A 25,532-nucleotide genomic window follows, 5' to 3' on the forward strand; every position below is an offset into this window, starting at 1 on the left:
ACACTCTATCTCCCCAGTAAACTGTAAATTTATTGCAGACAGCAATGACATCTGATCTTCCATACATACCCCCAAGCAACTAAAAAAAAACAGGTAAATTTGCTGAACTAAGCCCTGCACCAAAAGCTATACCTAGAATACATGTTTGAAAGATAAAGTTATTTTATGCACCACTATTTTTGCTTTGTAGTAATAACCTGTTTGTCAACTTTTGTAAACAGTGTTTTTTCTGATTCATTGCTGTTCCATTTGCTGTCCCTGATAGCCTTTTAATTAGGTTGTTTGTTTGTCAAACGTCAGTTTACTATGCTTGTTCTCCTTCATGGATTCCAAAGTAATCAGGGCAGGTGTTGTATAAATTGTATAGGATGACACGCTGTCATGATCAATTGCTAATTAATTTCAGATTCTTTCTGCTTCTGTGATGTGGGTGCACTCTCTCGAATGAAAAACAATAAACAATCATTATACATTTTGTGTTTGTTAAAGCACTACATAATTAACAGGAGAGATGGGATTAATTTCTGAGCAAGTGTTTTCATCCAAGTGTTAGGAAAGACTCTGTTGTCTGGAAACAATTGTTGATTTTATTTTTTATTCTGAGAAGCCAGTGATTGTTTCTAAGCAACATATGAATATATGGGGACAAAAAAATCTACCTTGGACAGAACTCCCACGTACTATTAAAGGTGAAACATTTTAAAGGGGAGTCAATAAACTTAAAGGGCCCTTCACATTTTTAATAACAAAAATATCACCCAACAACTATTGAGTTCTTTCTACGGACCAAGTACTTAGCATGTATTATACCATTTAACCTTTATAACAACCAAATGCTGTTGGTACTACCGTGATACAGAGGAGGAATCGGTTGTTCCACGTAGATCACTTTAATGTACAAGGCTTTGAGATGAGTTCTGCAAAATCACACAGCATCAGCTAAGCAGTAGGCTTTATTATGGAAAGAGAAAAATGCAAAAGGCCAGAGCCAGCACACAGAGAGCATGGGTTTCCAGCTTGCTACCTCATTGTGAGGCAGGCAAGGCAGGTACTCTGCTGAACTCTTGAGGTGATTCCATATTCTTTTACCTTTAACAGTGTAAGGCATAGGAGTTGTGTCAGGAGGAAATAATCAAACTGTGTTCTGGGTGCAATCTGGTTTTGAGTGTCAGCAATTTACAGAAGTTGTCTGGAAGGCCATCTCACAGGCCCTAGAAACCTTGAAGCCCACAAGACATCCCAGCCTCTCCTATCCTAGAAATAGACACAGCCCCAAGAGTAGCTGCTCCCACTGATAGAAAGGGAGACCTGGGTGTCAGCACTCTTTAGCCAGGTGACCCAGAGTGAACAGCCCATGGTTACAGTTGGGTTATTTTGTTGATTGAACCACAGAAATTGTCTTAGAGAGACTAAGTTACTTACTCAGGATCAGGAGACAGTTGAATGATGTCAGTGGAATGTCAAGAGAAATAGTCAACCTAGAATTGTGAACCTGCAATACTATTTTTTGAAATAAGATAGTCAAAAACTGAGAGTTTGCTATCAATGGATATACAAAGACCTACCAAGATGCACTCCAGGTAGAAGTAAATGAAAGCAAAAAGAACTATGAGATGCAAGAGAAAATGATGAGCAAAATAATTGGCAAATGTAGGTAATTTTCAATAAACACTGTCTGAATTAAGAAACAATATCTAATTTGTGGGATTAAAAAAAGACTAAACAAATAATAGACAATCATATCACATAAATCAGGAGAGGATGATTAGAGTCTATACAATCTATGGTCCATGTTTCTTTAGGACAGGGATTTTGATATAATATTTAGACTCAGATACATATGATAATATTTCAAGAATAACTATTTAGAATGAGAAACATATATAATTATGAAACAGAAGAAAGACAGTGGATTAAGAAAACAAAGAGAGCCTATTTAAAGGTTAAAAAGACAAGAAAGAAAAAAAGAGAAACATAAGTGGAATAAAATGGAAAGCACTAAGTAAGATGACAGAAACATGTACAAATATGTGAGTACCCAAAATAATTGGGGAAAAAAAACACCTTGACAAGTAAAATACAGAGAATTTCAAACATTTTTTTTAATCTTCATTTTTTTCACATGTACATCATATTTCGAATTCTGCATACAATACATCATGTTCACCACCCGAACACTAATTATAGTGCATCCCCTCACATGTGAGTCTAATCATCCCTTTTGTCCTCCCTCCTTCCCCCTTCCCCAATGGTAACCACCAGTCCAATCTCCAATGCTATGTGTTTGGGGTTTTTTTGGTCATTTTTGTCTTCTACTTATGGGTGAGATCATATGGTATTTGACTTTTTCCCTCTGACTTATTTCACTCAGCATAATACCCTCAAGGTCCATCCATGTTGTCACAAATGGCCAGATTCCGTCATTTCTTATGGCTGAGTAGTAGTCCATCGTGTATAAATACCACATCTTCTTTATCCATTCGTCCCTTGATGGGCACCTAGGTTGTTGATAGTCAAACATTTTTTAATTTAGTTATATGCCGTGTACAAAAGGCACACTATCTTAGTCAGTTCAGGCTGCTATAACAGAGTAACAGAATACCACAGACTGGGTGGTTTAAACAATAGACATTTATAGCTCACAGTTCTGGAGACCAAGTCTAAGGTCAAGGCGCTGTCAGATTTGGCTCCTGGTGAAGACTTCTTCCTGGCTTGCCAATGGCTACCTTCTCACAGCATCCTCACGTGGCAGGGAGAGACAGCCCTAGTCTCCCTCTTCTTATGAGGAGACTAATCCCACAAGAACACAGAGCTGATGTCAACTAAGCTGTATACACACAAACAAGAAGGAAATCAAGGACTGGTGAAGAATTTTGAGTAGTAGAGTGACATATCAGATCTCTGTTTTAGAAAAATTATTGTGACAATAAAGCGGAGGGTGAACTAGAGGAGCAAGTTCCACAGAAAAGGCAGTAACAACAGCAATACAAAGAAAGGGAACCACTGAAGGGACAGAGAGTCAACTCAGGCTAGTCACTGTCTGGGGTAGATTTGTGAATTCTCACTTGGATGACGGGTTCCAAGATTGTCCCAGAAAAGGGAGTACAGGAAAAAAAGAACATACTTGGGGAGAAGTTTCCCATAAAAGACCCACTGAGGTATCTGGAGGGGTCATCACAGGAGCCTTTCCCTTTTACCTATTCTTCAAGGCTCATTCCAGATGCTATTTCTGGGAAACAAATTTTGCCTCTCTGTGTTGTCTGCATTATTTGTCTATTGTTGCTATGAAGTTTGTGATTTATTTAGTCATTTTAATCTACATCCTTGGGAGTCTGGGATGAATTGAATCATTTTTACTTTTCATGGAGCTAAAGTAGACATAAGACCATAAATTGCTTAAAAAAACTGAAGAAATGAATGATTTAATGCATGAATACTTGTTCTTCAATCCACATTTACCAGGACTGAAAACGTTAATAAGGCCAGGTAGATTCCCTGCTGAGAAAGATGCTGAAAGAATCTCTCTCTTAGGCTTAATTCAAAGGGAAAAGGAAACCTAACTGTTTTAAGCATTGAGTTCTCTCTCTCCCCTGCCCCCTCCTTCCCAGGATACAACATTGAAGTTACACCGTAAAAGAGAAAGAGTGCTTTTAATAACAAGAGTTAACATTTATTGAGCACTTTCCATGTACCGACACAATACTAAGTAGATTATATACATTATTTCATTTCAGTCATTCATTTGTTCAACAAGCATTAGTTGAATGAATGGTCTAGACAATCTTCTAAGGATCAGGGTCATAAGAGTGAACAAAACAGACGTGTTTTCTGCCCTTATGGACATGAGGGTTGTAAGGAATAGAGACAGTGAACAAGGTAACCAGTAATAAATAAGCAAAATTCAGATTGTGCAATGTAATAAAGGAGATAAACTGGGAGATATAACAGAAGAACTTAGAGGCAGCACACATATAGTAGGTTGAAAGGCCCCTTTGAGAAGATGACATTTAGGTTAAAATCTGGATGAAAAGGACCCAGTCATATGAAGGTTTAGAAAAGTAATTGCCTTAGGTAAAGGGAAGAACAAGTAAAAATATCTTAAGGCAAGAAGTAGTCTGGAGCCAGCTCTGATGGCCTAGTCGTTCAAGTTCGGTGCTCTCACTGCTTCAGCAGCCCAGGTTTGTTTCCTGGTGGCGGCACCACATCTCCTCTCTTTCAGTTGCCGTGCTGTGGTGGCAGCTCACATAGAAGAACTAGAAAGACTTACAATGAGGATATACAACCAGCTACTGGGGCTTTGGAGAGCAAAAAAAAAAGAAGAAGATTGGAAACAGATGTTAACTCAGGGCGAATCTTTACCTGCAAAAAAAGAAAAAAATGAAATGCTCTGGTTTGTCTGAGAAAAGAAGGGAGATGAAAAAGGCTGGAGCATCCTTAACCGGGAGGAAATAGGAAGACATGGATTAGGAAAGGTAAGGAAGGCCAGGCCGTGGAGGGCCTGTAGACCATAGTAAGGATGTTTTTGTTATTGAACTTGCAATAGGAAACCACCGAAATGTTTTTAAACAAGAAGAGCATGATTGGAAATAGAGGCTCTGGCTGCAGGGTAGAAAATAGATTTGGAGGATGGTTCAAGAATGGACATAGAGGGGCCGGCCCTGTGGCAGAGTGGTTATGTTCGTGCACTCCTCTTTGGCGGCCCAGGGTTCCACCGGTTCGGATACTGGGCACCTACATGGCACTGCTCATCAGGCCATGCTGCGTTGGCATCCCACGTGCCACAACTAGAAGGACCCACAACTAAAATATACAACTATGTACCAGGGGGCTTTGGGGAGAAAAAGAAGGAAAATAAGAAAAAGAAAAAGAAAATTGACAACAGGTTAGCTCAGGTGCCAATCTTTAAAAAAAAGAAAAAAAGAATGGACATAGAGGTATCAGGTGCAAGACTCTCTCCCTAGTGGTGTGGAAAGAGATGAAGAAAAGTGGATCAATGATTGAAGATATAATTTGGAGGTAGAACATGCAAATCTCGCTGGTCATTTAGGTGTGGGTAATGAAAAGCAAATAGGAATCAAGAGTAAAACCTAGGATTTTGGCTTGATGGTCTCATTTGCTAATAGAGAATAGAGGGAAAGAACTGTGGGAGGGGATCAAGACTACTGTTTTGAGTAAGTAATGCAAGACATGCATCTAATTTTGAACAGGAAAAGGGACGTATACATTCAAGTGTATATATCAAGTCAAAAGTTGGATTTATTAATCTGAAGTTAAGGCAGGAGATAAACATTTGAAACACATTGGAAAATAGAAGTTACTTAGAGAATGGTTTATATTAACAAAGGATGACATATTGGAGAAAAGAGGAGAAAGAGGAGTGAGGAGAAAGGAAGGGAGAGATGAGGAAGGGAAGGTGGAGGGAGAAGAAAACAGAAGAGTGCCCAATTTGGCTCAGGACACACTAACATTAGAATTTGGACAGAAACAGAAAGGCAAGGGCTTCATCAATGGAAAATCAGGAGAATAGCTTGCATTCAAAGTTAAGGGAAGGATGTGTTTCAAGAAGGATGTAACATACCAAATGCTGTTGTACAGTTGAGTAACATAAGAATAAGGAAATATCCAAAATAAATTTTCACAATAGCCCTAAGGTAATTATTACTACTATCACTACTTTACAACTGAGAAACTAGAGACTTAGAAAGATATCACTTAGAAAGTAATTTCCGGAAACAGGATTCTAATTGAGGCTATTTGACAAAGAAAAGGAAGCTTATCATAAGGAGGTAGAAATCCAAAGAGCAAATAGAAGGTATAATTTGGGAGAGAGAGCACTCTAAAGAAGTAATAAGAAATAGAGTTCAGAATACCAACTTATGATCCAGGAGAGTGAAACATTGCTTTATTTCAAATTGAATAATCCTTTCGTTCACCAGATACTCTCTGAGCATGCACTCTGAGCCATACACTGTTCTAGGCTCAGGACACACAGTGGTTACCGAGACTCTGCCCTCAAGGTGCTCACATTCTAGTGAGGGAAGCTAACAATAAGCAAGCAAACAAAGCAATAATATTATAGTTTCGGGCAGTAACTAACATTAGGAAAAAAATAAATCAGAGAAGTGGGAAAGGCATGATGGAGCAGCAAGGGCTGTTTTCAGTGGGGTGGTCAGGAAAAGCCTTTGGAAGAGGGAAGTGCTGAAGCAGAAACTTGAGTGAAGAGAAGGAGTGAGCTGTCTACAGATCTGAAAGCAGGTCCATCAGCAAGTGGAAAGGGTCAGTTGGTCTGTTTGGCAGAAGATCCACAAGGTCAGAGTAGCTGGAGAAGAGTGAGTCAGAAGGAGTGGAAAGAAGTTTGGGCTACGGAAAGGAACTGGATCAAATGCAGCCTAATAGGCCATGGCAAGGAGTTTTCATTATATTCTAACTGCAATCTCTTGGAGGAATTTTGAGCAGGGAAGGAATTCGGCCTGATATTTATTTTCAAAGTTCATTCTATATGCTAACAATGAACTAGCAGAAAAGAAATCAGGAATACAATCCCATTTACAATCACAACAAAAAGAATAAAAAACCTAGGAATAAACTTAACCAAAGAGGTGAAAGACCTGTACACTGAAAACTATAAGTCATTATTGAAAGAAATTGAGGAAGACATAAAGAAATGGAAAAATATTCCAGGTTCATGGGTCAGAAGAATAAACATAGTCAAAATGTCCATACTACCTAAAGCAATCTACAGATTCAATGCAATCCCAATCAGAATCCCAATGACATTCTTCACCGAAATAGAAAAAATAATACAAAAATTTATATTGAACAACAAAACACCCCAAATATCCAAAGCAACCCTGAGAAAAAAGAACAAAGCTGGAGGCATCACAATCCCCGACTTCAAAACATACTACAGAGCTATAGTAATGAAACAGCATGGTACTGGAACGAAAACAGACAAACAGATCAATGGATCAGAATTGAAAGCTCAGAAATAAAACCACACATCTGTGGACAGTTAATCTATGACAAAGGAACCAAGAACATATGGTGTTGGGAAAACTGTATAGCTACATGCAAAATAAGGAAAGTAGATCATCATCTTGCGCCATACACAAAAATTAACTCCAAATGGATTAAAGATTTGAATGTAAGAACTGAAACCATAAAAATACTAGAAGAAAATATAGGCAGTACACTCTTTGACACTGGTCTTAGCCACATATTTTCACATACCATGTCTACTCTGGTAGGGAAAACAAAAGGAAAAGTTAACAAATGGGACTACGTCAGACAAAAAGCTTCTACAAATCAAAGGAAAGCATCAACAAAATGGAAAGACAACCCACCAACTGGGAGAAAATATTTTCAAATCATTTATCAGACAAGGGGTTGATATCCAAAGTGTATAAAGAACTCACAACTCAACAAGAAGACGCCAAACAACTCAATCAAAAAGTGGGCAGAAGATACGAACAGACATTTTTCAAAGGAAGATATACAGACGGCCAATAGGCACATGAAAAGATAGTCAACATCACTAATCATTAGGGAAATGTAAATCAAAACTACAATGAGATATCACCTTACACCAGTCAGAATGGCTATAATTACCAAGACCAAAAACAACAAATGTTGAAGAGGTTGTAGAAAAAGGGAACCCTCATACACTGGTGGGAATGCAGACTGGTGCAGTCACTATGGAAAACAGTATGGAGATTCAGCAAAAAACTAAAAATAGAACTACCATATGACCCAGCTATCCCACTACTGGGATCTACCCAAACAACTTGAAGTCAACAATCCAAAGTAACATATGCACCCCTATGTTCATTGCAGCACTATTCACAATAGCTAATTCACGGAAGCAACACAAGTGCCCATCACCAATGATTGGATAAAGAAGATGTGGTATATATATATACAATAGAATACTACTCAGCCAAAGTAAAAGACAAAATCATCCCATTTGCAACAGCATGGATGGACCCTGAGGGTATTATGCTAAGCGAAATAAGCCAGACTGAGAAAGACAAACACCAGATGATTTGACTTATATGCAGAATACAACAAATACATGGACAAAGAAAACAGTTGAGTGGTTACCAGGGGAAGAAAGGTGGAGTGTGGACACAGGGAGTGAAGCGGAGCACTTGTGTGGTGACAGACAAAAAATACTGTACAACTGAAATTTCACAACGATGTAAGCTATTTTGACTCTTAATTAACAAAATAAAAATTAAAAATTTTTAAAAAGTAAATTTACTAAGAAAAATTTTTTAAAAAGCAGTTCATTGAATCCGCTGTTTGGGAAATAGATTCTGGGAACAAAAATGGATGCAAGGAGACCAGGCTTTGGAAGCTGTCCGAGTGAGAGATTTGATATTGATTTTTAGATATAACCCAAAACTCTAAATTCTCACAGGTCCTAGCTATGCTGAGGGTCAAAATGTTCCTGACATGATAGGCATGTGCTAATTAAGAAGAGAAGTTAGATTAAAATGAGGTAAACCTGCCCCCAGCGAGGCAAGCATTTGAACCATAATTAACTGCCATGGTTTTATGGGTATTTATCCAGATCCAACCCTTGAGCTTTATTAGCTCACTTTAAATTTTCATAAAATCTAATAGGGTGTTTTATTATATTCTTGGAGAAACTTTAACTGGAAAATATTTTGCAAGTTATAAGCATCATTTTTGTGGATACTAAGATATAGCATCATTTGCATGTATTAAGGAAAAAGAGAACTATTGTGAACCATATAAATCTTTTTATATAACAATTGGATTTCAGCATTGAAAGAGAAAATCAGTATTAAAACATATGGAATAAGCAAACATATGTTGCCGAATAACCCAATAAAAACCAAATGTATTTCTAAAACTAGTATCTCATTAGTTTCTTTTTATTAGTTTTCTAGGGAAGCATGTTAGTCTTTAAGAACAGTAGGAAAACCAGCTAGATAAAAATAAGCTTCCTTATGGAAAATTAGAAAATGCTTGTGTGTCTGTGGCGAGGATGAAGAGCTGTTAAAACTCCAACTAACTTAACTGAAACTAATCTTATCTTACCTGAAATTCTATTTCATCCTTATGGATTCTGAATTAGATTTTAGTAAAGAGGATTATTTCTAAATAGCACTATAATGATATATATCTTATTGATACAGCAATATTCTTCAAGTTTGTACAATTGTTCTCTGTCATAAGCTGATTGAAAATAGTTTCAAAAGAGTCAAATGAGTTTAAGGGAATGCCATAGATTATTTTCAGCATCTTTTCTATGGAGGATAGGTTCAGAGACGGAGATAAACCACATCCTTGTAGCTTCACTCTGAGTGAATCGGGAGAATAGAAGTTGTTGAGAAAAGCCTGAGGAAACGTCATCTGCCCATTTGCTGGGGAGTGTAGACTCCAGGCCTCTAGTTAAGTAAAAACTGAATATAGTTCAAGGGCACGGGGCATATTCCATTAAGCATTTTCCAAGACATTACAATTATTTTGTATCAGCTGGGGAATTTGGATTTGAATTTAGTCTCCCCTCAAAATATACTAGGTTGCCTTACATTTCACCTGCTGCTTTGACAGATCTTCCTACGCAGTCGTGGTGCAGACTTGAGATCAATAATTTAGACCAGGAGGAGTAGCCACTCTGAGTAGGAGTAAGTGGGATTCAAGGCATTTTCAAGCAAATTAATTTTAATATTTCTGAATATAGTGAAGGCCTGAAACTAAGCTCTTTTAGAATTTCTCGTGTAACTTCACTTAATCAATAAAATATTTGTATTACATCACACAATAAAAAGAATGTACTTTAAAAATGCTCAAAGCCAGAGAAAATTGTTTGTATGTCTAAAGCAATTTAAATATACCCTTAACAATCTTTTTCTACAGTATTGATTTAGAAAATTGGCATTTTGTTCATTTGCAGTGCAAGAGGCAATATAATAAAAACAATAGACACCTGCCTTGGGAGTCCCATGGGTCTCCACAAAGTGTGTGATCCTCAGAAAGTTACTTAACGCTCTGAGTCTCAGCGTTTACATTTGAAAAGAGAGGAATAATAATGCCTAATTCATTATATTTTTGTGAAATTTAAACGAAATAAGGTTAAACAGAGCATAATTTTTGGTGTTATGGTAGAAAGTAAACATGAGTTCCTCTTCTACTCAATCGCTGAAATAACATAAATCCGCAAGAAGTATAACCTGAATTAACGAAACATTGTCTAGTGTGAAATGTTATTCATGAAAATTGAGTTCATGTTTGCATAAAAGTGATGAAATTATGTCATGTCTGTGCTGTAAACAGATGATATAAATATGCTGAGATTACAGACTATGGGAAGGCAGGAAACAAAATTAACAAAAACGAAATCTAAGATAGACAAAAAAAGGAAAACTGGAGGTGAGATGAATTCCAGATAGCAGACCTGGTTCCACGGTAATCACCTGGACGCTTGAAGAAAGAGAAGAGGATGCACCACACACAGCAGAGGAACAACATGTTAAAACATAAAGAATTGCTATAGAGCAATACAAAAAACATGAAATACACAGACATAGCTCAGGAAATTGTAGAATCTTGAATAGATACTACGCAGCCTCGTTACAACTTTGGTAAGAAAAGACTATATCTACTTAAACCTAGATTAAGAAGATAGGGATGGGGAAAGGAGAGTAGGGATTTAAGAAAGTGGATCTCTTCCAAGAAAGAGCACTCCTGAGTTACAGCTGTCATTTAAATACCCATACTAGATCAATATAGTAGGCTATTTACTTAAAACTTAAATTTGGATTTTTCATTCATAAAATATATTGAGAAGCAATATAACTCTTGGGTTAAGATTACGAGCTTTGAGTTCATGCACTGCTGGGATGAAGGTCTATTCTACTTTCTGATAGTCGATGACTTAGGGAAGTTACTTAATTCTTCTAAACCTCAGTTTTCTGCCATAAAAGGACCATCATACTTGAAAAATTGTGTTAGATGAGGTTTGGATTAAAGTCAGATTGCATACAAAGTACTTAGCCAAGGGAGCAAGAGACATCAGTGATTGCTAGGACAGTTTCATGGTATTTATTATTACTTAACTCCCAAAATGTCTTAATAGAACTTTTACTGAAAATTCTTTTAATTCACAATTCCATCCACAATTCTTAAAGCCCACCACGAGTCAGAAGCTATGTGCTCAGCTCAGATAGTGGAGTCACTACTTTTGTTTGTGGCATCAGCTCTATCTGTTGGTGTACTAGACCCTAAGGCAAGGATGTTACCATGACCCTTGCGCTTAGAGCCCCAAATCCAGAAGAGTAGACACTTAATTATAATAAAATATAAACAGTGCCATTAAAGAATGATGTGAAAATGACATTAAAAGAACAAAGCAAGAAAGGAATAACTACCTTGATGGTGAATAAAACCTTCAAAGATTGAAGCCAAGGCTTGAACTAAAATATTCACTAGAACAGACTTTTGCATTCCTCCCTGTGACTGAAAATAAAATGTTCTCACTTTTCAAAAAAAAAAAATGTTAAGATGAGATAATTGGTTTCTTTTAGAAGTGTAAAGAAAATGGCAATGACATTTTGAATTGTATGTCATGCCCATGAATAAGGAAACATCAGACATTTAGGGATTGTAAGCATCCCTAAATAAATTTCCATTCCAATTACCAAAATATATATAAATGTAGAAGTCAGCAAAAAGGAATAACATGCCCAGGTTTGACAAGCATCTGAAGCACTATTGTTGCAATAGGATCTTATATAAAATTTCATCTATATCATTCAGCAAGCTCTACTTCAATTATCTAGACAGAAAGGGCTGCTGGGGAGGGAAGCAGAGAGATATTTCAGGGTTTTATTCTATTCCTGCAATTACTTTACCATAGATAGGGCTTTAGTTTCCAGCAGGGGTGGTAGAAAGAGAAGCGATAACTGTTAGCATTAAAGGCATGAGTGAAGGATAGCTTTTAACAAAGAAAACTTTCAAGTCACAGGGAATTGATTCAAGTATCTTATTAAACCAAATGTCCTTTGCAAGCTTAGAGAACTTGGGCTCAATCCTGGTAGGTAGAGATATCACAGAGTTCTGAAGTGGGGAGTAGAATCTAGCAGCTAGACAGGGAAAAAGGAGAGTGAAAAGATGGAAATTTACCTCTGGTTTAAAGCAGGACTTCAGGTGGAAGCCGTGTGGAAGTAACTGGCTGTGGACGCAAGAAAGGAGCTCAGCCCATAGAGAGAATCAGTTGGACAGGGCTGGCAAATTTCTCAGGCTCAAACATGTGAAACGTTGTTTAGAGTAAGGAATCAGGCCTCCCACTCATGAGACTTTCCAATTTTATTTGCAAACATTATGTAGTGAGGATATTGCTGACCACTGTTCCAGTTCAGGGTCCTCCCTATGGAGCTTCTCACTTCTGATCTTGCTAGTTCTCCACCTTTCTTTGTGCTTATGGATATCCTGGGGTGTCACAGGTAGCTGGGTGATGAATGGAGAGTGGGAGAGATAAACATGCTTGTTGGGATCGTAGAAAAGGTAAATGCGGGCCAGAGCATATTCTCTATGAGAAGCATAAAAACAAAAAGGAAGTCAAGGCTGGGGAGGTAGACTGGGGCATGGTTAGAAATAGCCTAGTAAGTCACCCCCAAATTTAGACTTTAATTGTTCTGTAGGCAATGAGGACCTACTGGAAGTGCTTCTGCAAGGGAGTGATATGTTCCAGCCAGGCATTTTTAAAAGCATGAGTACGGAGGGTGTTGTGGAAAAAACAGCATTTGAGACAGAGAGGCCGGTTAGGAGACTATCATAATGAAGAAAAAAATAACAGTGTTGAACCAAGATAGGGCAGCTCTAAGGAGAGAGAAAGAAAGGGAGAGAAAAGTTTGGGAGAGAGAGCTTTAAATGTGAGAGAGAGGGACACGGACAAAGTGACAATGACTAATGCTTTTAATCTAGGCAAATAGGAAATTAGTAATGCCATCCATACAGGATGAGGGAAGTATGTTAGAAAAAAAAAGGTAGCGAATTTGGTTTGAGGCATGCTGAGTATGGAGTAGCAATATAACCATTAACGTAAAACAAAAACAGTAAAACATACTTTTTAATGGCATTTTTTATTCCCGTTAAGTAGATAACTAAATGAAATCCTAACATTTTGAGCCAAAAACTAGGTAGTGATTTCTCACTTTACCAAAGAATTCTTTACTCTGATTCCACTAGATTCATTCAAATCATGACTTTGCCCAATACACCAAATCATGATTTTTTTAAATATTTAGATCTAGAGATAAATAAGAAGGAATTACTTTGTGATAGGATAATGTAAATGCAAACAAAAATTCTCTAGAGTAGAGAGAAAGTGAGAAGATAATGAGGGAAACAGAAGGAAAGGAAAAGACAAAAGCAAGGAGAAAGGCAGAGGAAGTCACAAGGGGAAGAGAAGGACATGAATCTAAAGGCAAGAGTAGCCAGCACAGGAAGAGCAAGAGATGAAGCATCTGAGCTTTGTAGAAGGGTGGAGATTTGGACTTAAGGACAGAAAAGAAATCTTCTGATGTGAAGGATCAGGCAGAGCATGTCTTTCTCAAAGTCCAATACTCAGTTTGTCCAGTGTGCTCTTGGGGGTTACAGGAGGTATTTTTTCCCTTTAAGAAGGAACTTTGAAATAGCCTTGTAATCTATAAAGCCCCAAATTCTGCTTCTTATTAGCACCGTGACATTAGGCAAAGTAGTTTGACCTCAGCCTCAATGTCTGTATGTGTGAAATACAGACAACATCTAAATGCTTGATGTTAAAATCAAATGAGATAATGTAGTATGGTACCTGGTACATAGAAAGCATTCAATAAATGGTCGTTATTATTATGAACAAGAAAAAACTCATGTGGGTTCCAAATAATTTAATTTTCTGCCATTAGGTATTAATTAATTGCCCTTTCCAAGTCTCGTTTATCAAATGAAAGTTCACCCTGGGAAGGGTAAACTATTCCAGTCACTAACACTACAGTGTAGAGTCCTTAAACCAATGCCGTCTTCCAAGCAGCAGGAGAGATTTGAGGTAGCATGGTTACAAAATAGCATATGGAATACTAAAAAAAAAAAAAAAGCTATAGGAGAAATGGAGAAAACGCCATTTTAGAATTTGGCATGTCCTCTCCCAGCATCAAATGTAGGAGGAAGAATTAATATGATCCTGGCTTTCTCTTAATAAAGTCATTGTGTGTAAGAGACACAAGATTTCAAAGAGAGTGTTAAAACGATGAAACATTTTATAATATAGAGAAAAAAGCATACATAATATAGAATATAATACATAAAAAACATTATATAATACAGAGTAAAAAGATAAGATATGATTATAAATTTAGCAAAAGCACCAAAGAGAGAGTAAAAGACATGAATTTGAAATTAAGTTTGACATGGTTTCCAGAGTTCTCACCAGCATTGGAGGTGAGTTAGGGAGAAAAATCTACAGAAACTGAAGAGAAAGGCTAGGTCTATACACCATGGGACAAAGAAGAAGACTCAAGATTAAAGAGAGGATAGACTTTAATGAAGAGACATCCGATCTCTGGTAAAGAGGAGTACGTATTGGCTTTCCCATCTAGTGCTACACTGCCTTGTTTACATTTCTTATTCAGCAAATGTCTCTCAATATTGATCCAGGAGAGTCTGTAAATTATTTTTGATAAATGCTACCAAATTAATAATTCTTCCTCAGATCCCACCATAGTGAAAATGAATAGCATATTTCTTTTTAAAAGTTCAACCTTTTTTAAGAGAAGGTAATTTTAAAGAAGAAAGAAAATAAGTATTATAAAAATAAAATGTTATCATAAGTTTATCATACAAGACATGCCTAATTCTCATTTTAAAGGTGAATAATTCATGAATTTATGGAATAAGGAAATCAAGAAAATGATACCATGTACAGTCATGCACCACATAACAATGCTTCAGTCATTGACGGACCACATGTACAACAGTGGACCCGTAAGATTTGTACGATATAGCCTAGGTGTGTAGTAGGCTATACCTTCTAGGTTTGTGTAAGTACATTCTACGATGTTTGCACAATGAAAAATTGCCTCACTACACATTTCTCAGAATGTATCCCCATCCTTAAGTGATACAAGACTAAGTCCTTCCTACTGTTACAGTGGCAAACTTTTCTTTACAAATAAATAAATCTCAAATACAATTTTAAGTTATATTTTCTCAAATACATACATGGTGGTACACTGATTGCACTGATGGCCCCAATTCTTTCTCTCTCATGGTGAGTGGGGTGTTATGTTCCAGCCCTTGACTCTGAGCTTGGTCACGTGACTTGCTTTGGCTAATGGACTATTAGCAGACATGATACCAGGCAGAGGCTTGGAAAACCCTTGAGCACTTCCCCTTGCTTGCCCTAGCTTCTCCATTTTCGCACCTCTGTTATCATAACCATGAGAACATATCTGGGCTACTCTTTCAGAAAATGAAACATGTGGGGAAGAGCTGCATCTTCCTTCACCCTATCTGAAAGCACTCCCAGCCCCAGTCCTGCAATTAATCCAGAGCTGACTGCAGATGCATGAGTAAGTGCAGCCAAGATCAGCAGAACTTGTCAGTGTTTAGAGTTGGGTGTAATAATAAGTGCATGTTGCTTTAAGCCATTGGTTTTGATGTGGTTTGTCACATGCCAATAGTTCCTTGATTCACAAACACATTCACACACACACACACATTTGGTTACCTCAACAGAATGATAATCTCATACTTCTAGTTTCCACCTTAGCACCATATACCCTAAACATATTTAATAGTTCTTTAAATTTTGATTGATAGACAAATCATAGAGTAACTATGTTAATCATATTTTTTAATGTATTCAAGTGATCTGGCAGTGATTTTTTTGTCTCAGGACTCTTTTTCACTTTAAAATATTATTGAGGACCCCAACAAGCTATTGTTTATGTAAATTATATCTATTGATATCTATGGTATAAGAAATTGAAACTGACAAATTTTTAAAGTACAAGAATAATAAGCACACATTCCGTTAGCCATCATCAGAGAGGTGATGTTATCACAAGCCCTGTGGCCTCTGGGAAGCTCCACTGTATACTCTTGAGAGAATGAGAGTGGAAAAGACAGATGCGTTAATATTTGCAAAGGGCTTACAAACAGTACCTGACAAATAGCAAGTGCTATATGATGTTAGATAAATAAAAATATGTAACATAGCTATCCTGTATTTGTTTTCTGAATATCACTACCATATAGTCTTTAAAATTATCGTGTGAGATGATAACATGCCTGCAAGAAAGATGTGTAGTAGTTTTAAATAGGAAGTATTACTATAACCACACTTTGCATGGTGAAGGACTCTTTCCAACATCAATTCAATAAGGATGTTACTTTTCTCACCAAAAAGCAAATCAGTTGGGGCTGGCCCTGTGGCCAAGTGGTTAAGTTCCCGCGCTCCGCTGCAGGCGGCCCAGAGTTTCGTTAGTTCGAATCCTGGGCGCGGACATGGCACTGCCCATCAGACCACGCTGAGGCAGCGTCCCACATGCCACAACTAGAAGAACCCACAACGAAGAATACACAACTATGTACCGGGGGGCTTTGGGGAGAAAAAGGAAAAAATAAAATCTTAAAAAATAATAATAATAATAAAAAAATAAAAAAACAAAAAAAACAAAAAAGCAAATCAGTTAAAAACTCTTGCATTTTAGAGGTAAAATACAAAGGTAGCTGAGCAAAAAACACACAGACACTGCTCAGAGCCACAGCATGACACAAATAAAAGAATAAGCTTTCAGTTACAATAATTGATTAGTAGCCTACATTTTGCAGATTTTGTGGAGGACTACAAAGCCTGTTTGTTTCCACTCAGTATCCATTATTCCACTCTCCCTTAGTTATAAAACCCTGGTTTAATCAAGAATACAATCCTATTCACATCTCAACAAAAAGAATAAACTATCTAGGAATAAACTTAACAAAGGAGGTAAAAGAACAGTACACTAAAAACTATAAGACCCCATTGAAAGAAACTGAGGAAGATGTAAAGAAATGGAAAGATATTCTGTGCTCATGGATTGGAAGAATTAAAATAGTTAAAATAGCTATTTTACCTAAAACAATCTACAGATTCAATGTAATCCCCATCAGAATCCCAATGACATTTTTCATGGAAATAGAATAAACAATCCAAAAATTTATATGGAACAATAAAAGATCCCAAATAGCCAAAGCAATCCCGAGAAAAAAAATAAAGCTGGAGGTATCACACTCCCTGATTTCAAAGTATACTACAGAGCTATAGTAGGCAAAACAGCATGGCACTGGCACAAAAACATAAACAGATCAATGAAACAGAACTGACAGCCCAGAAATAAACCCACACATCTGTGCACAGCTAATTTTTGACAAAGGAGCCAAGAACATACAATGGAGAAAGGAAAGTCTCTTCAATAAATGGTGCTGGGAAAACTGGACAGCCACACGAAAAGAATAAAAGTAGACCATTATTTTACACCATACACAAAAATTAACTCAAAATGGATTAAAGACTTGAATGTAAGACCTGAAACTGTAAAACTCCTAGACGAAAATATAGGCAGTACACTCTTTGACATCGGTCTTAGCTGTATCTTTTTGAATATCATGTCTCCTTAGGCAAGATAAACAAAAGAAAAAATAATCAAATGGAACTATTCAAACCGAAAAGCTTCTGCACGGCAAAGGAAACCATCAACGAAACAAAAAGACAACCTACCAATTGGAAGAAGAGATTCATAAATGATATAATTGATAAGACGTTAATATCCAAAATATATAAAGAATTCATACAACTCAACAACAACAACAAAACAACCTGATCCAAAAAAGGGCAGAGAATCTGAACAGACATTTTCCCAGAGAAGATATACAGATGGCCAATGGGCATGTGAAAAGATGTTCAACATCACTAATTATTAGGGAAATGCAAGTCAAAAACTACAATGAGCTATCACCTTACACCCATCAGAATGGCTATTACTAAAAAGACAAGAAACAACAAGTGTTGGAGAGAATGCGAGAAAAAGGAACCCTCATACACTGCTGGTGGGAGTGCAAACTGGTGCAGCCATTATGAAAAATAGTATGGAGATTTCTCAAAAAGTTAAAAATAGAACTACCATATGATCCAGCTATACCACTTCTGAGTATTTACCCAAAAAACTTGAAAACACTAATTCGCAAAAATTTATGCACTCCTATGCTCATCACAGCATTATTCACAATAACTAAGACTGAGAAGCAACCTAAGTGCCCAACAACAGATGAATGGATAAAGAAGACGTGGTATGTATACACAACAGAATACTACTCAGTCATAAATAAAGATGAAATCCTACCATTTTTGACAACATGGATGGGCCTTGAGGGTATTATGCTAAGCAAAATAAGTCACAGAGAAAGAAAATTACCATATGATTTCACTCATAGGTGGAAGATAAACAAACAAACACGTAGATATGGAGAAGAGACTGGTGGTCATCAGAGGAGAAGGGAGCTGGGGGAGGGCAAAAGGGGTAAAAGGGCACATGTGTATGGTGACAGATGGAAACTAGACTTCTGTTGATGAACACAATGCAGTCTATACAGAAATGGAAATATAATGATGTACACCTGAAATTTATATAATGTTATAAACCAATGTGGCCTCAATTAAAAAAAAAAAAACCCTGGTTTAACTTAGAGTGGCAATGTTCTCTTTTTTAATTGTCTGCTGCTTGAGATGTGGAGGTAAGGGCTAGAACTCCAAAAGCCATCTCAGACTGTGAAGTGACCTGAAGCACAGAAGCCAGAAGCTGAGGATGATGAGTACGACATGGAAGTTCATATCTCTGATGAAAACGAAGAGTTGTCAGATAATGGTGAATTGCCTTCCTCCAGATTTTTACATGAGAAGGAAAGAATCTTCTATCTTGCTTAAGTCACTATTTTGGGGTATTCTCTTGGTCGCGTAGGTGCAGCCAACTTCATCTTAAATGACATATGTGATAATGAACTTTTTAAATTGAATATTAAAAAATCTTTAATTTTAAAAGAAAAAGAAAAACCAAATATTTGACTAAAAGTTTTCAATAATTTCAGTTCAGATGAATTGGGAATTAGCAGAACTTCATTGTATATCATCTGGAGTGAAGTGTACAGAACGATGCTTTACATTAACATAGATTATATGTATTTGTCATTTCATGGTTCATTTTCCATTAGTCTAAACTAATTTTTTTTGTCTTCATAAAGCTTGAGTATTTATGGAGATAATTTTTTCTGTGATGTTTACAATAGAATTTGAAGCAAATAAAATTACCTCTTATCTACTGTCTATTCTGAGTGGTAGGTATAGAATTGCTTGTGAATTGTGTGTGAGTTTGCTATCTTTAACAAGTTTTGCTCAAAATTTAAAAATTTAAGACCCTCCCTAAATTTTCAGAAGCATAGAAATGCTGCATGTTTGGACACTTGAAGGAAAGTAATACTTGATGAGAATCAAACAGCTGGACTCAACTCTGAGAATGCTACTGTATCAAGGATGTCACATCTTTAACAACTCTAACCTATACTGATAAAAAAAATCCTCTCTCTGATCAAGCCTGAAAAATTACAAAATTATACAACAGAAGGGGAACTAGACATTCCTAGGATAGCGTGACTTTAAAAAAGTATTTTATTGAACATTTTCCCTATCACTAAACATTCATGTAGTTTTTAGTGTTGCTTTTCAATTTCATTATAGATTACAGAGAAGTGATGGTTAATTTTACGTGGCAACTCGACTGGGCTAAGAGATGCCCAAATAGTTGGTAAAACATTGCATATTTCTGGTGTGTCTGTGAGGGTGTTTCTGGAAGCAATTAGCATTTTAATGAGTAGACTGAGTCATAAAATGGCCTTACCAGTGTGGTGTGCATCATCCAATCTGTTGAGGGCCTGTAAAGAACAAGAAGGAAAGGAAGGATGAACTTGCTCTTTGCTTTGGCTGGGACATCCATCTTCTCCTGCCTCAGACCTTGGCTCCCCTACTTCTCAGGCCTTTGGACTTGGACTGAATTATGTCACCAACATTCTTAGTTCTCTGACTTGCAGATGGCAGATGGTGGGACTTCTCCTCCTCCATAATCACATGAGCCAATGCCTATATTAAATCTCCTCATAGACACATACGGTCATGTGTCACTTAATGACGAGGATATGTTCCAAGAAAGGTGTTGTTAGGCAATTTCCTTGTTGTATGAACATCACAGAGTGCGCTTACACAAACCCAGATGGTATAGGCTACCACACACCTAAGCAATGTGGTACTAATCTTATGGGACCTCTGCCATATATGCAAGCCATTGTTGACCAAAATGTCATTTTGCAGCATATGACTCTGTGTGTGTGTGTGTGTGTGCACACACATGCACATATCCTATTGGTTCTATTTCTCCAGAGAACCGTGACTAACACAACAGCAATAAACATATCTATTTATATTTTTCTTCCACTTTGTTATCTCTAAGGCAGTTTGTCAAAGTTGTCAGATGTTTTTGTTGTTGTTGTTTTTGCAGAGAAAGATTTGCCCTGAGCTAACATCTACGCCAATTCTCCTCTAGTTTATATGTGAAATGTCTCCACAGCATGGCCAATGAGTGGAGTAGGTCTGCTCCCAGGATCCAAACCCGCGAACCTGGGCCACCAAAGCGGAGCATGCAGAGCTTCAACCACTCTGCCATGAGGCCAGCCCCACAAACAAAGCTTTTAAAGTGAGAAAACAATGATTGAAATAGAAAAAGATACCCCTAAAATATTATTTTTACTTTTATTTTTCCAATGAATTCTCTCCATAATATATGGAGGTCGAGAAGACTATTTGAAGAAAAAAATACAGTCTAATGCTGACAAAAAACTTCAACCTAATGAGTAGCTGTTAATATGTACAGAGACACAAAGAAGCTATATATTTTTTTCTTCAATCTATCTTAAATTTCCTCATCCTTTAATTTCTTTATCTGAAAGCTGCAAGCAGTGATACAAGCTAACTCTTTCTTGCCCCAGCTGAAGGGTACTTGATGGAAATACAGAGAATGTTTGAACTCTGGTCACAGACATTTGCACTGAGCAGAAATCTTAACCAATTTTCTGAGAAGAGCCTTTACAGAAAGTAGTATAAAGAGAAATATTATATTTAGTAGGCTTTAAGTAAATTAACTCCACAAGAAGTCCTCCAAAATTATTAAATCATTAAACTTCAAAACCTCTAGGATTTAAGATAATCCATGATTGCTCATCTGAAACGTTATGAAAAGTTTTTCTTTGAAGAGACGTGGGGAAAAAGATGCTCAGATTATAACTGATGGTATTACTGAGCAAAGAGCAAGGCCATGCCCTGCAAACAAAGAAAGGCACAAAATGTTCGCAGAGAAACTGTATGATTTCCAGTGTTTGGAAGGACAGTATCTCATGATGCTAATACTTCTAAGTATTGAGGAAATCCTCACCATTTGTTTTTTATCCAGTCTCCATAAACTTCCATGCTTGCTTATATATTAATGTATAAGGACAAGGAAGGAAATGGCTATGAAACTTGTCAAGATATCAAGGGAGCTACAGCTAATGTCACAATGATGAATAATAATGACATATGAAGCTGCTGTTTTGCCTGTTTCAAAGATGAGTAAACTAAGGCTTGCAGGCATGAGGTAATCCAGGCTTCACCACACTTCAATTAATCTGAATCTAAGTCTCTGGGAATCCAAATATTGCCCTCTCTATTGTGCCACACCCTTTGCCTTCAAGGAGCAACAGTATCCCTAGGGAAAAGAAAGCTCTATATACAAACATAATGTGATGAACAGCATAACATAGTGCAAATCGAATAAGATATGGGCACAGATGAGGAGGGGAATAACAATCTCCTGGGGTGGAGGGAGGGAGTCTAGAAAGTCTTAATAGTGGAGACAGCATCCGAGGAGTATCTTGAAGGACAAATTGTGAGAAGTAGAAATGGGAGATATTCTAAGTCAGTACAACAGTAGGAATAATCAGAAGTAAAAAATAATAAATATGTCCATAGCACACTCCTTATGCCAATCACTGTCCTAAGCGCTTTACATATATTAACTCATTCATTTACCTCTCACCATAACCCTATGAGATAGACACTATAACTATCCCCATTATAAAGAAGAAGAAACTGAGGCACAGAGGAGTTAAGTAACTTGCCTAAAGTCACACACTGGGAATAAGCAGAGCCAGGATTTGAACCTTGGGTATCTAGCTCCGAATTCTGGACTCTTCACTTCTCCCAGCAGAAAAACATAAGATTTCCTTAGGATCAAAAAATACTCAGGGGTAGAGGCAGCCTGGTGGCTCAGTGGCTAAGTTCATGTGCTACTCTTCGGCAGCCTGGGGTTCACCAGTTCTCATCCCAGCCGTGGATCTCCACACCGCTTATGAAGCCATGCTGTGGCAGCCGTCCCACATATAAAATAGAGGAAGATGGGCACAAATGTTAGCTGAGGGCCAATCTTCCTCGGCTAAAAGACGAGGATTGGGAGCAGATATTGGCTCAGGGCTAATCATTCCCCCCAAAAAATAAATAGTCAGGAGTTGGTGAAGTGTAGAATGAATGAAAGGATGAAAATATTGAAAAGGTAGATGAGGGCAAGAGGATGGGAACCTTGAATGTCATTCTAAGGAGCTCAGTTTTCATTCTGTAAGTAGCGCACAAAGTTCATTGAAAGAAAGTTACCATATTCAGGATTGTGTTTAAGAAAAATTTGTCAGATGGCTCTACAGGAAAAATAGACTGCAAGCAGAATAATAGAGGCACAAGTCTCAGAAAAATCACTGGAAAGTTTCTTTGATAGCTCAATGAAAAACTGAGGCTTGAGCCAACCTCAGTTGGAAGGAAAAAATGGTATAAAACACGAGGCATCACACTCAAGACTCCTCAGTGAAGGTGCATCTCCTTCTGGGACCTGGAAAAGTGCTCAACAGAAGGAAATCATCACATCAGCATTTTCCACAGCATCTTACTTTTATAGCTGTAGATTCAATTCTGGATCTATTGTTATTTCATTGGAGGTTTTCAGAAAGAATCTAAAACAAAATAACCTCCGCTAACTAAATCAGAAAAGACCTAACTCTAGTAGTATAGCTGGTTTTTCTCCTGAGCAAAAAGCATGGAAATAATAAGATGACTTAACAATTAATTGTTCTAATAATTGAATAAAATAATACAGAAAGTGTTTAGCATAGGGCCTGGCACATAACAGACACGTAAAAATTGGTACCTGCCACATTATCGCTATTATTATTAGAACGTCATCCATGTCCTACTTCTTCAGCCCTAACTCCTCCAAGGAGTGCTCTGTCTCTCACCTGTCACAGTGGAAGAGGGGGTCACTGAAGGAGTTTTAAAGTCACTCTGACACAATGCAGCACTTCCTCTTCCTTACATGCTTCAGGGGTCCGTGTTTCTTCTTCTACTAGAGAGCAGGGCAATCCCTCACCCAGATGATCCAGAATACGATGGGTACTCAATAAATGCAAAGCCCTCTCCCAAACGGATGAGCAAAGGTGTGTCCCTTCTTTCACTCACCTGCCTGGTAAGAAGGTAGAAGAAAAAGGGAAAGAAACAAAAGAGGAGTCTGAAAAAACTATTTTATTTCAAAAAGAGAATAATTATTATAATGTGTATGCAGCTATACTTATCTGCATAAGAAAATAATGCAAACTGAGGCAGTGTTCTTTGTGGAAGAAAGTCTGTGAAATAACAGAAAATCTACATATTATTCTCTGCCCTCGTTCCTGGCACAGAGCTCCTGAAACCCTCGTAATTTCCTGAGTGATAAGAACACTAGGAACATCTTTTGTTCTAAACTTGGTCTTTGACCCCAGTTCCTGAGACAGAGCTCCTAAATCCCTCAGAATTTCCTGGATGATCATAGTGTCTTTTGTTGTAATGAGGCCGATCTTGGTGGGCACCTGGATAGCTTCAGGATGGGGGCTGGTCACCCTAAAACTAAGCCAGGATTAGAAGCTTGGAACTTTCAGCCCCACTCCCTATCCTCTGGGAAGGGGAAAGGAGCTAGAGACTGAGTTAATAATCAATCATGCCTAAGTGGTGAAGCTTCCATAAAAAATCCCAAAAGTGTAGAGCTTGGCGAGCTTCTGAGTTGGTGAACACAACCACAGGCCAGGAGGGAGGTGCACCCTCACTCCACAGGGACAGAAGCTCCCACACTCAAGATGCTACCAGACTTTGCCCCATGTACCTCATCATCTGACTTGTTCATCTGTATCCTTTATTATATCCTTTATAATAAACTGGTACACTTAAGTGTTTCTTTGAGTTCTATGAGCCAACCCAGCAAATAATCAAACCCTAGGAGAGGGTCATGGGAACCCTGATTTATAGCCTATTGGTCAGGAGCACAGGTGACAACCCGGACTTGCAATTGGCATCTGAAGTGAGGCGCAGTCTTGTGGGACTGAGCCCTTAACTTGTCAGGTCTGCACTAACTCTAGTTAGTGTTAGAATTGCATTGAATTGTAGGACACTCAGCTAGTGTCAGAGAATAGCTTGGTGTGGAAAACCGGCACAGTCACAGAAGTGTTCTGTGTTAGTAGAGAAGTAACACAGGACTGTTTTTCCTTTACAAAGTACAGAAGAGGTTTTATTTAAATGAGGCCTCATCTGAAAAGGAAAATCTGTCTATATATGCATTGGTCTGTGATTCATCACAAAAAAAAGTGGGGACATTCTCACTATGCTCTCGTGAAAATCAGATGTAATTCATTATCTTCAAAGAATTCTATGCCTGGGCCTTTACTGAGGTTTGCAGAAAGTACAGTAAGTGCAATACACACAGTTATTGGAGACGGGATTGAAAGAACTTCATTTCAATAAAGACAGTTTGTTTTATATAATATTTTATAGATAACAACAACTAACAGGAATACCTTGTGTCACACAAACTATATTTCTCAGAATGCTTTCACACTATGAAAAGTCTACCCAAGAATTACATTCCACCTGAGAATCTAGTCATATTTGGTTATCAAGGAGGGTATCCTCCTCAAATTCAACAGTACTGGAAAACGTTTAGCCTCAACTGTCGAGTTGATTAATTATTAAGGAAAAAATCTAAATTTGAAGGAAGAAAATAGAGCGGTATAATTTTTCAGTATCATAATTGCTTCTTGCGTTGTGTACTGCATCCCTTATTGCCAGCTTCTATTTGGATTACATTTCCCTAGTTACAATTTTCTCCATAACTGACCAAGGTGTTTATCTGAGTCTCTCTTCCTTAAATTTTGTTATGATTCATTAGTGACTGTACAACCCTGCTTTAAGATCTAAAGATAATTATTTAAAATTTTAATTTAATCTAACTCATAAGTATGAATTTAACATTACAGGCAATAAATAATGGTATAGGCAATAACACAAGACAACGAGAAAAGTCAAATTAACATTGTGCTAAGACGAAACTATTCAATTC

General features: G+C 37.4%; 1 long non-coding RNA gene across 1 annotated transcript; it reads right to left on the reverse strand.

Moving 5' to 3' along the window:
* Positions 1-2,078: 2,078 nt before the first annotated feature.
* LOC139073712 (uncharacterized) lies at positions 2,079-20,004 on the reverse strand. Its single transcript, XR_011522694.1, has 2 exons — positions 19,938-20,004; positions 2,079-2,827 (listed from the first exon to the last, which is right to left on the reverse strand). It is a non-coding gene; the product is annotated as an uncharacterized lncRNA (long non-coding RNA).
* Between the last annotated feature and the right edge of the window lie 5,528 nt (positions 20,005-25,532).

Source organism: Equus przewalskii, chromosome 9, assembly GCF_037783145.1.
Source record: "Equus przewalskii isolate Varuska chromosome 9, EquPr2, whole genome shotgun sequence".
Taxonomy (NCBI): Eukaryota; Metazoa; Chordata; class Mammalia; order Perissodactyla; family Equidae; genus Equus; species Equus przewalskii.